Source organism: Pristiophorus japonicus, chromosome 21 (genome assembly GCF_044704955.1).
Source record: "Pristiophorus japonicus isolate sPriJap1 chromosome 21, sPriJap1.hap1, whole genome shotgun sequence".
NCBI classification, from domain to species: Eukaryota; Metazoa; Chordata; class Chondrichthyes; family Pristiophoridae; genus Pristiophorus; species Pristiophorus japonicus.
In genome coordinates this window covers 41,898,137-41,907,566 of record NC_091997.1, presented here as the reverse complement: position 1 = coordinate 41,907,566, position 9,430 = coordinate 41,898,137, and positions in this window count along the sequence as shown.

Genomic DNA, 9,430 nt, shown 5'->3' with positions numbered 1-9,430 from the left:
CCTGCGGTTAGAACCACAATCGATCAATTTTTTGTAACGTCAAAGGAATATCCTGGTGTGCTCCTTAAAATGTGCACACCTCGCCCAGAAGGAATATTCCTTTCAATCCAACAGTGAAGCAGAGCAGTGAAGATATTGTTTTCGGAGCTGAACCCCGATACAGCCGGTTTCTGAAATTCCAGGTCGTGGTTTTCCCGGTGTTGGTGAACATGTTTTTTCCGCGTGTCTGGAGACTCTGGATATTGTTAGTCTTGGTGCCCGGGTCTCTGAGCCAAGACTGCCAGAGGCTGCGGTTACTTGAAGAAATTAATAATGAGGCTCTCCACGCTCTGCGTGAAATGGTGAGTTGATTCGAAGACCTGGGGATTAGAGTGACCAATCTTAACCACTAGTTTCTCGGGATAATTTCCTGTCGCGGAACGGCTGAGGTTGAATCGGTTTTATTACAAACTGCATCAACCGATATGGACTATTTCCTTGATGAAATTAACATTGACGTATCAAAATAACGAAGAAATTGTGCAGAAACCATGTAACACTTTGTACAAAGAGTGACTGCTTAAGCTGGACAGTCGGTTAAATATGTGAGCGCTAAAATCTTTAAACAAATTGTTCAATAATAATGAATCAGTGCAGCGGTTTTCGGGGAAATATTTCTGAGAGTAAGTAGTGATTGTGAAACATGTGCCTTGAGCCGGGTCTGACAGTCACTCTCTCCTGTTGCAGGGAAAGCCCTTTCCACTCCAGTGTCTATCAGAAAGGGCATCACTGAGCAACAATTCCCTGAACCTGCACCAGCTCAGCAACAGGGTACAGGTGAGTGCACATTGTACACTGGGTAATCATTCCGCTAATGTGGCCAGGAGCAATCACCGTGTGGGAAATATATTCACATTATCAAAATAAAACGAACGTAAATCATTTGTAAATTGAGCGCGTTACTTTATTCATTGTAATAAGGGTAAACATTTTGTGTTGGGCAACCACTTTGCGGAATGGTTTGTCTACTTGAACGAATGAGTTAGTCTGCTAAGAAAAATGGGTTAACTTAACACACAGCGGAATGTAGTAGAATCCAATTAGTTGTTAACACAGTAATATTACCAACAACAATCTCCACGCTGTGGTTTTAAATTCAGACACTTCAAATATTTGCATCTACAGATGACCATTAAATTAAGAAATAGCTTAGCTGCGGTGATTGGCTGTGAGTTTTGCCCTGTCGCGTGTTGGTTAAATGGGAACAGATCCCCTCTAATGATATTGTGTGTGTTTTGCACAGAGCCAGGGCAGGATCCAGATTGTCCATCAAACACTGCGTCACCTCACCAAGATCTACAACATGAACCTGGGCTCAGTCACGTGGCCCCGGGACAAGCTGGAAGCCTTCCGTCTTCTCCTGGATGGGCAGCTCGGGGAGCTGGAAGAATGTGTCCCGAAACCGGGCTCGGGCTCCAGGCCAAGGAGATTTTCCTCCATTAACAAATACTTTAAGAAACTGAGAATGTTTCTCGAACAGAAGGTGGGACAATTGATATTTGACTGTATGATTACTGACATGTAGCTCATTTAACCCTTTTTAAATCTGTTCATTCTCTAATGGATTTTCCTGAATATTTCTCTTTCTCAGATATTCAGTGACTGCGCCTGGGAAGTAGTCCGCGTTGAGACCAGGGCCCGTTTACAACAGATTCGTACCATAATGGGGAACATTAGAAGAGATTTTCCGTAGGCATGATTAGTAGAGACTGGTATTGGTAATTATTTATTTAAAAATGCTTGAATGTTATCTTAAGTGTTGCTCTGTTTGTTACTCAATCAACTGCATAAACCAGCAAAAAAGACGAGAGGAACCTGAAGATTTCCCCAATAATATATTTAATAGAGATTGCGAACATTGATGATTTACTTTTTAAATTATTTCGTTTCAAAAGAAAAAATATTTATTATAACATTATTCATGGCAATATACACCGATTGAAAATATTTATTTTGTTTTGAAGATACTTAGTGCACGACAGAAATGCTCATTGTGTATGTATCTGTCGATATATATATATATATATACATCAAGCACATACAGTTGTATAATTTGATAAACCATGTTTATTCAAAGAAGTGTCGTACGAAATTACAGTGGAACCATAAATATGTTGTATATTGATCACTTTTATGAAGTGGCTTTTATTTTAGAACAGTGTTTGTGTCTTTGGTCTGTCTATTTTCGTGCGGTGAAATGGCAGACGAAAGGAAGTTGACATTTAATACAGAAATGTGGAAAACTATAGAATTCCCTCCCGAAAACTCTCTCTCTCTCTCGCTATTTCTCTCTCCTTTCTCTCTCTTTGACCAAGATTTTGGTTAGCTGTGTAATATCTCCTTTGTCCAATTTTGTTTGATAACACTCCCGAGAAGCGCCTTGCGTTGTTTGACTACGTTAAAGGTGCTATATCAATATAAGTTATTGTTGTGACATATTTTGGGAGGAAGAATGAAGTGAGGCAATATAAACAAAATAGTACAATTTGAAAGGGGATGCAGGAACAGAGGGCTGGATTTTGAGGGGGTCAGTGGGCACGATCGGTGGTGGGTCGAGTGGGAAAGATATTTTTCCCCAACGAGTGGAGATCCCACTGTGATCCGGCAGCCATGCGCCTTTACCAAATTTCGGGTCTGTGAGCGCTGAGCAGACCCGACATGCAGCTGTGTCGGGGGCAATTATAATCATTAGTGGCTTGTTTACAGTCACTTCTCAATCTTTTCTTTCTCATTTCTGCTCCCCCACTGTCAACACTTCAACTCGTCTCATGTCTTCCGAATTTATTGATATTTATAGTTGTGATGTCTTCATGTACTTAAATATTGCAGCTTTATAAAATGCGTAAAAATGAATTTCAAAAGAAATGTTAATATATTGGTATTTATTAAAAGTTGGGAATAGACAATATTTTTCTAAACTGGAAACGTTTTATACTGAATGAAAATATGTTGGTGTAAATAAATTTTTTCAATATTACACTTTTATTGGAGTGATATTTATTTCTGATTTGTGTCTGTCAGTTTTCCACACTCACTATAAATGCTCTGGATTGCCACACATGCTGCTGCCTGTTACTGGGACTCCCTCTCCGCTGTATTCTCCCCTCTCCACTGCCCGCTTGTTCCTCACCAGTCAAAACTCTGAATCCTTTTTGAACCCCAATTTTCCATCTCCGAGACAGTACCACGGTGTTTCTCTTCTGCTGCTCAACTCAGTATTCTCACTCCACACTATTCTCTCAAGTGGAAGAATGTGAAGGCACAAAGACAACACGCTCGTAGACAAAGACTGCAACTATATCATAACAGCTGACTTATCAAAATAGAATTGCAAATGTTGAGCAATTTTCAAGGGTAAAAGCTGACAAAAAACGTAATCAGATCTTGTGATAATCTTCAGTGAGATTTGTGGCCTAAAGATGAGTTGGTCTTTTAATTGTAGTTTCCATAGGCCAGTTAACCGGTACTGTTGCTGCATTTGCAATTCCTACCGCTTCATCTCTCCACGACTCAGTCACCAACCTACCAAGTGCTCACACCCAACAGCCCGACATCGTTACCTGTACATTTTCTGAGCCAGTGGCCAGTTTGTGAAATCAGACCGTCAAGTTCACACGGGCAAGACCTATTGTAAATGTTGGTATTGGACTTTACAATGGGGGAAAGTTAGCTCAAATAAGGTGACACAAACCTCGCATCAGGAAGTCAGTCTGTGCAGAAGGAAATGTGCAAGCTTATAAGATTATTTATTGGAGATTAATGTGTTGTTGCACTTCCTTACTATTTCCCTTTATGTTTCCCACCAGTGTTTACCATATACTGTAATAGAATCATTGAATCATAGAATGATGCAGCATACAATGAGGCCGTGCGGCCCATCGTGTCTGTACCGGCTCTTTGAAACAGCTATCCAATTAATCCCATTCCCCTGCTCCTTCCCCAGAGCCCAGCAAATTTCCCCTTCAAGTATTTTTCCAATTCCCTTTTGATAATTATTATTGACTCTGCTTCCGCCATCCTTTCGGGCAGTGCATTCCAGATCAGATCAAGAATAATTATCTGATCATCGCACCTCTGGATAAGACCATAAAAAATAGGAGCAGGAGTCGGCCATCCGGACCCCGAGCCTTCTCCATCATTCAACAAGCTCAGAGCTGATATTCTTCCTCAACCCCACTGTCCAGCCCTATCCCCGGCGCCCTTAATTCCCTTAGTTTCAACAATATAGGAAGATAAGAACTAGAAGCAGGAGTCGGGGAAACAGCAGCAGGAGTAATTATCTTTAATCTGTGCAGTCCGGATACTGACTCTTCTGCCACTGGAAGCAGCTTCTCCTTATTTACCGAGAAAAAACATTTTCCCTCAAGCTCCCTAATCTGTGTTTCGCCTCCGTTCTATACTTTTAACATTCATTCTGATAACATTCCCCAGCATAGATTAAAATAAGAGCCATATTTTGCAATGTTACTTTTGCTCGGAGCTCCCCCTCTCACCTTTGACCCCCAGCCTCGAATGTTCAGTGAAATATGCCCAAACTAAAAGATTTGATGAAAAGATTCTCACCAACACATGATCCCTGTAAATTGCTGCAATCTGATTGTTTAACTGAAGTGACAATAACTGGCTGCCGCTGTCTACACCTCGACCTCCTGGGATCTCAGTCCCAGAGCTACTCGGCGGGAGTTTTAATCGTGGTTCCAGCTGAGAGTAATATTGTGACAGTCGCTGTGTAACCGGGGACATCCCGGATATCCCAAACCTTTCCCAGCTCCCGCTCCCCCTCTCAGTGTGAACCGGTCTGTTTACAAACAATCCTCACTTTCGGAAATGACAAAACTCGTCACTTTCCCTGAGACACTTTCGCTTTCACTGAAATTGACACAAGGCTCATTTCCAGAGAGAAACTGACACGGACACTTTCCCGGGAGAGAGACAAGAAAGAAACGGTGAAAGAAAAGGCATCGGGATCATGTTCGGACTCAGAGTCGAAGCGGATTCAATATTCTTTAAAACAAAATCTCAAAATGACTCCAGGAAACAGCCCAGAAATGAGAAACAACTTCGACTTAAAGAGCAGAGTCTCGGACAGAGGGCGGGGACAGCGGGCAACAAGCGGTGCCCTGGGCCGTGAGCCGGGCTCTCTGCGATGTCCAAGCTGCGAAGTGTGAACAGTCCCAGCGCGATGTGGCACACCGGGGAGAGAGCGGATTTAAAATGGAGCCGCTGTCTCTGGAGCCGAATGTCAGCATTAAATCCGCGGCCTCGGGATTCCCGCTGCTCGTGTTACTGTAACCCGGATTTTCAAATACAATCCTCAACACATGTCCATACTCCCCCAATACAGAGCCTCCCTCTACACCACCTTCGTGCCCCGGGGACCCGAATCCACACAACACGGAGCTGAAGCCGAGCGCTGGTTGGTATCTTTTCTCGGGGATTTTCCAGTCGCTGCTTCAGGAATCTCCAGCTTTTGGATTCCTCAACTCAGACAAAAACCGCACAAACTATTGCTCTCCTGCCGCTCTTCCAAATCTCCTGCAGCCCGATTTCACTTTTGGAATGTAATGCCACCCATTGAAGCCGGCAGCATGGCAGTGCCCGCTCCCAGCAGTGTCCAGCCGCACTCCCACACCACTCGGCAACACAGGCGGCCGCTCCCGGATCACAAGCCGCTGCATTTCCACTTCCAGACTTTCATTCAGTGACAACAATCGTTTTCGGAGCTGAAGCCGGACCCGCTCGGCTTCTGATCCTTCAGATCGATGCTTTACCCTGGGTCGGTTGAGCAAGGCTTTGACGAGTATTTGGAGATGTTGCGTTGTGTTGGTCTTGTTGCCCGGGACCCCGAGTCTGGGCTGTGAGAGGCTGCAGTTACAGCAAGTTCTCAACACACACACTGTGAGCAAACTGAATGAAATGGTGAGTTTGATTCCGAACCACACAGGGGCTGTTTGGTGGGAAATGTCAGATATGGGGAGATAATTTGGGGTTTTATAACTGTATCAAATAAAAGTCACTGATGCTCCAGTATTGCTGTGTCTCGGGTTGTCAGTAACAGCGATTATCTTCTGTCTCAGGGCGGTCGCATCCCCCGACAGTGTGTAAGAGAGAGACTCGCTGAAAACCAAGCCCTTGAATCTGGTGAAACTTTCGGAGGGATTACCGGTGAGTGTTGTTTTATTTTATTCAAACTCGAATTTTATCGAAAGTATGAGTAAGTTCAACATCCGGGCCAGAACTTTAATCAGGAAATTAAAATCCAGTGTTGGCCGCCCATTGATGTGAACGTGGAAGAACTATCTCACTCTCTCCTACGATGTCAGTCTCTATCTAATTCGTTAACTCGCTCATTTACTCTCAATGTCATTCTCTCTAATATCTCATTCACTCAAACTAGCTCACTCACTCTAACTATCACACTCCCTCTAATTATCTCAATCTCACTACCTCACTCATTATTTCACTCCCTTTAATTATCTTATTACATCCAATCATCTCACGCCCTCTATTCACTTAACCCAGTGCAATCTGCTTGCTCCCATAACGAACTGCTTCCCAGTCTCACTTCCTCTTACCATATCACCACCTCTATGTCACTCACTGTAACCATCTCACGCCTTCATTTCACGCCCTCTAATTATCTGACTCACTGAAATCTTCTCAACACCTCTAATCATCTTGTATCTTATCTTAATCCCTGTAACCATCTGCCTCCCTCTAACCTTGTCACTCCGGAGCTATGGTGATAATTGTGAGGTTTGCCCGATTCCGGGTTGGTTAAATCATGGAGTCGTGTAATGATACCGCACAGAGGACGGTCATTATGCCCATCGTGCCTATGTGGCCTCATTGCAACAGCTTTCCAATTAATCCCACTAAGCTGCCCATTCCCCATAACCGTGTACATATTTCCCCTTCAACTATTAAATCATTGGAGCATATAATGATCCAGCACAATAGGAGGCCATCGTTCCTATGCTGGTTCTTTGAAAGAGCTATAAAATTTATCCCACACCCCTGCTGTTTCCTAATAACCCTACACAGTTTTCCCATTGAATAATTTATCCAAATTCTTTTGGAAAGTTATTATTGAATCTGCTTCCACCAGCCTTTCAGACAGTTTATTGCCGATCTAACAAATCGCGTGTAAAGAAAATATCCGTCATCACACCTCCAATTATTTTGCCAATTACCAATTGCGCCCTCTTGTTACTGACTCTTCTACCATTAGAAGCAGTTCTCTTTATTTCGCCTGTCACACATCATCATAGGCGGTCCCTCGAACGAGGATGACTTGCTTCGACATGGGTTCACAGATGTTTCAATGAAGGACCCGGTATTCCAGTCCTGAACTCCAATCGAAGGGGTGGAAGATGTGTATGTGTCGATTTTTTTAACGTGTGATGACTGTTGCACATCAGCTACCACATGGGCTTGATAGAGCTAGGGCTTTATCTAGTGGCAAGGGTTAACCAGAACGACTGGAGATCTGCTCTGCTGCACGGACCTAGTGCACACACATATCGCAGTGTGGGCTGGCCCGTGCTGCCTCTGGGCCCTCAGCTCTTCTGGGCCCCGAACGCTAATTTGCCGGACCTCCACCACCATCTCTCCTCTGCCACGATCTCTCGCAGGTCCTCTGCCACAAACATTAATGAAACTTCCGCCACGATCTCAGCATTCCTTTGCCGATCTCTCGCTGCTCCTCTGCCACAAACATTCACCTCAGCTCCGCCACGATTTCTCACAGTTCCTCCGTCACGATCTCTCGCCGCTTCTCTGACACAAAAACATTCGCAGCACCTCCGTCACGATCTCTCACAGTTCATCCACCCCAACCTTCCCGCTCCTCCAGTATACCTGGGTCCCGCCGATGTTCCTGCCCACCGTATCACTATTCTACCATCATCAACTCTCTCCGTTACTGCATCAAAGAACTCAATCAAGTTAATCAAACATGATTTGCCTTTAACGAATCCCTTCTATCTGTCATGTATTAACCCGTTTTCTCAAAGTGATAATTAATTATCTCTTGATTTATTGTCTCGAATACATATCCCAGCCCCAGTGTTAAGCCGACTGGCCTGTATTTTCTGGAATTGTGTTCTCTCGTTTTAAACTCTATAGCTTTAATCGTCCAAGGACAACTAGATTTGTATGCCCTTCCTTTCCCTTCATGGGATTGTGCCTAGAATGCATCCAAACTATGCCTGCCATGAAGGCCTCCCATTGCTGATTTAAAGATTTACCTGCAAATCTTTGATTAAAATCCACATGGGCCAGAACCTCTTTCTGGGTTCTGAAATTAGCCCTCCTCCAGTTTAATATTTTCACCTGTCATTGTTGCTGGTCCTTTCCCATAAATACTCGAAACCTAAATGGGAACAGACCCCCTCTAATGACATTGTGTGTGATAAGAACATAAGAACAGAAGAATTAGGAACAGGAGTCGGCCATCTAGCCCCTCGAGCCTGTTCCACCATTCAACAAGATCATGGCTGATTTGACCGTGCACTCAGCTCCACTTACCAGCCTGCTCCCCACAACCCTTAATTCCCTTATTGGTTAAAAATCTATCTGTGATTGAATACATTCAATGAGCTAGCCTCATCTGCTTCCTTGGACAGAGAATTCCACAGATTCACAACCCTCTGGGAGAAGAAATTCCTTCTCAACTCGATTTTAAATTGGCTCCCCCGTATTTTGAGGCTGTGCCCCCTAGTTCTAGTCTCCCCGACCAGTGGAAACAACCTATCTGCCTCTATCTTGTCTATCCCTTTCATTATTTTAAATATTTCTATAAGATCACCCCTCATCCTTCTGAACTACAATGAGTAAAGACCCAGTCTACACAATCTATCCTCAAAAGGTAACCCCCTCATCTCCGGAATCAGCCTAGTGAATCGTCTCTGTACCGCCTCCAAAGCTAGTCTATCCTTCCTTAAGTAAGATGACCAAAACTGCACGCAGTACTCCAGGTGCGGCCTCACCAATACCCTGTACCGTTGCAGCAGGACCTCCCTGCTTTTGTACTCCATCCCTCTCGCAATGAAGGCCAACATTCCATTTGCACCTGCAAACTAACTTTTTGGGATTCATGCACAAGGACCCCCAGGTCCCTCTGCACCACAGCATGTTGTAATTTCTCCCCATTCAAATAGTATTCCCTTTTACTGTTTTTTTTTCCCAAGGTGGATGACCTCACATTTTCTGACATTGTATTCCATCTGCCAAACCTTAGCCCATTCGCTTAACCTATCTAAATCTCTTTGGAGCCTCTCTGTGTCCTCTACACATCCCGCTTTCCCACTAATCTTTGTGTCATCTGCAAATTTTGTTACGCTACACTCTGTCCCTTCTTCCAGGTCATCTATGTATATTGTAAACAGTT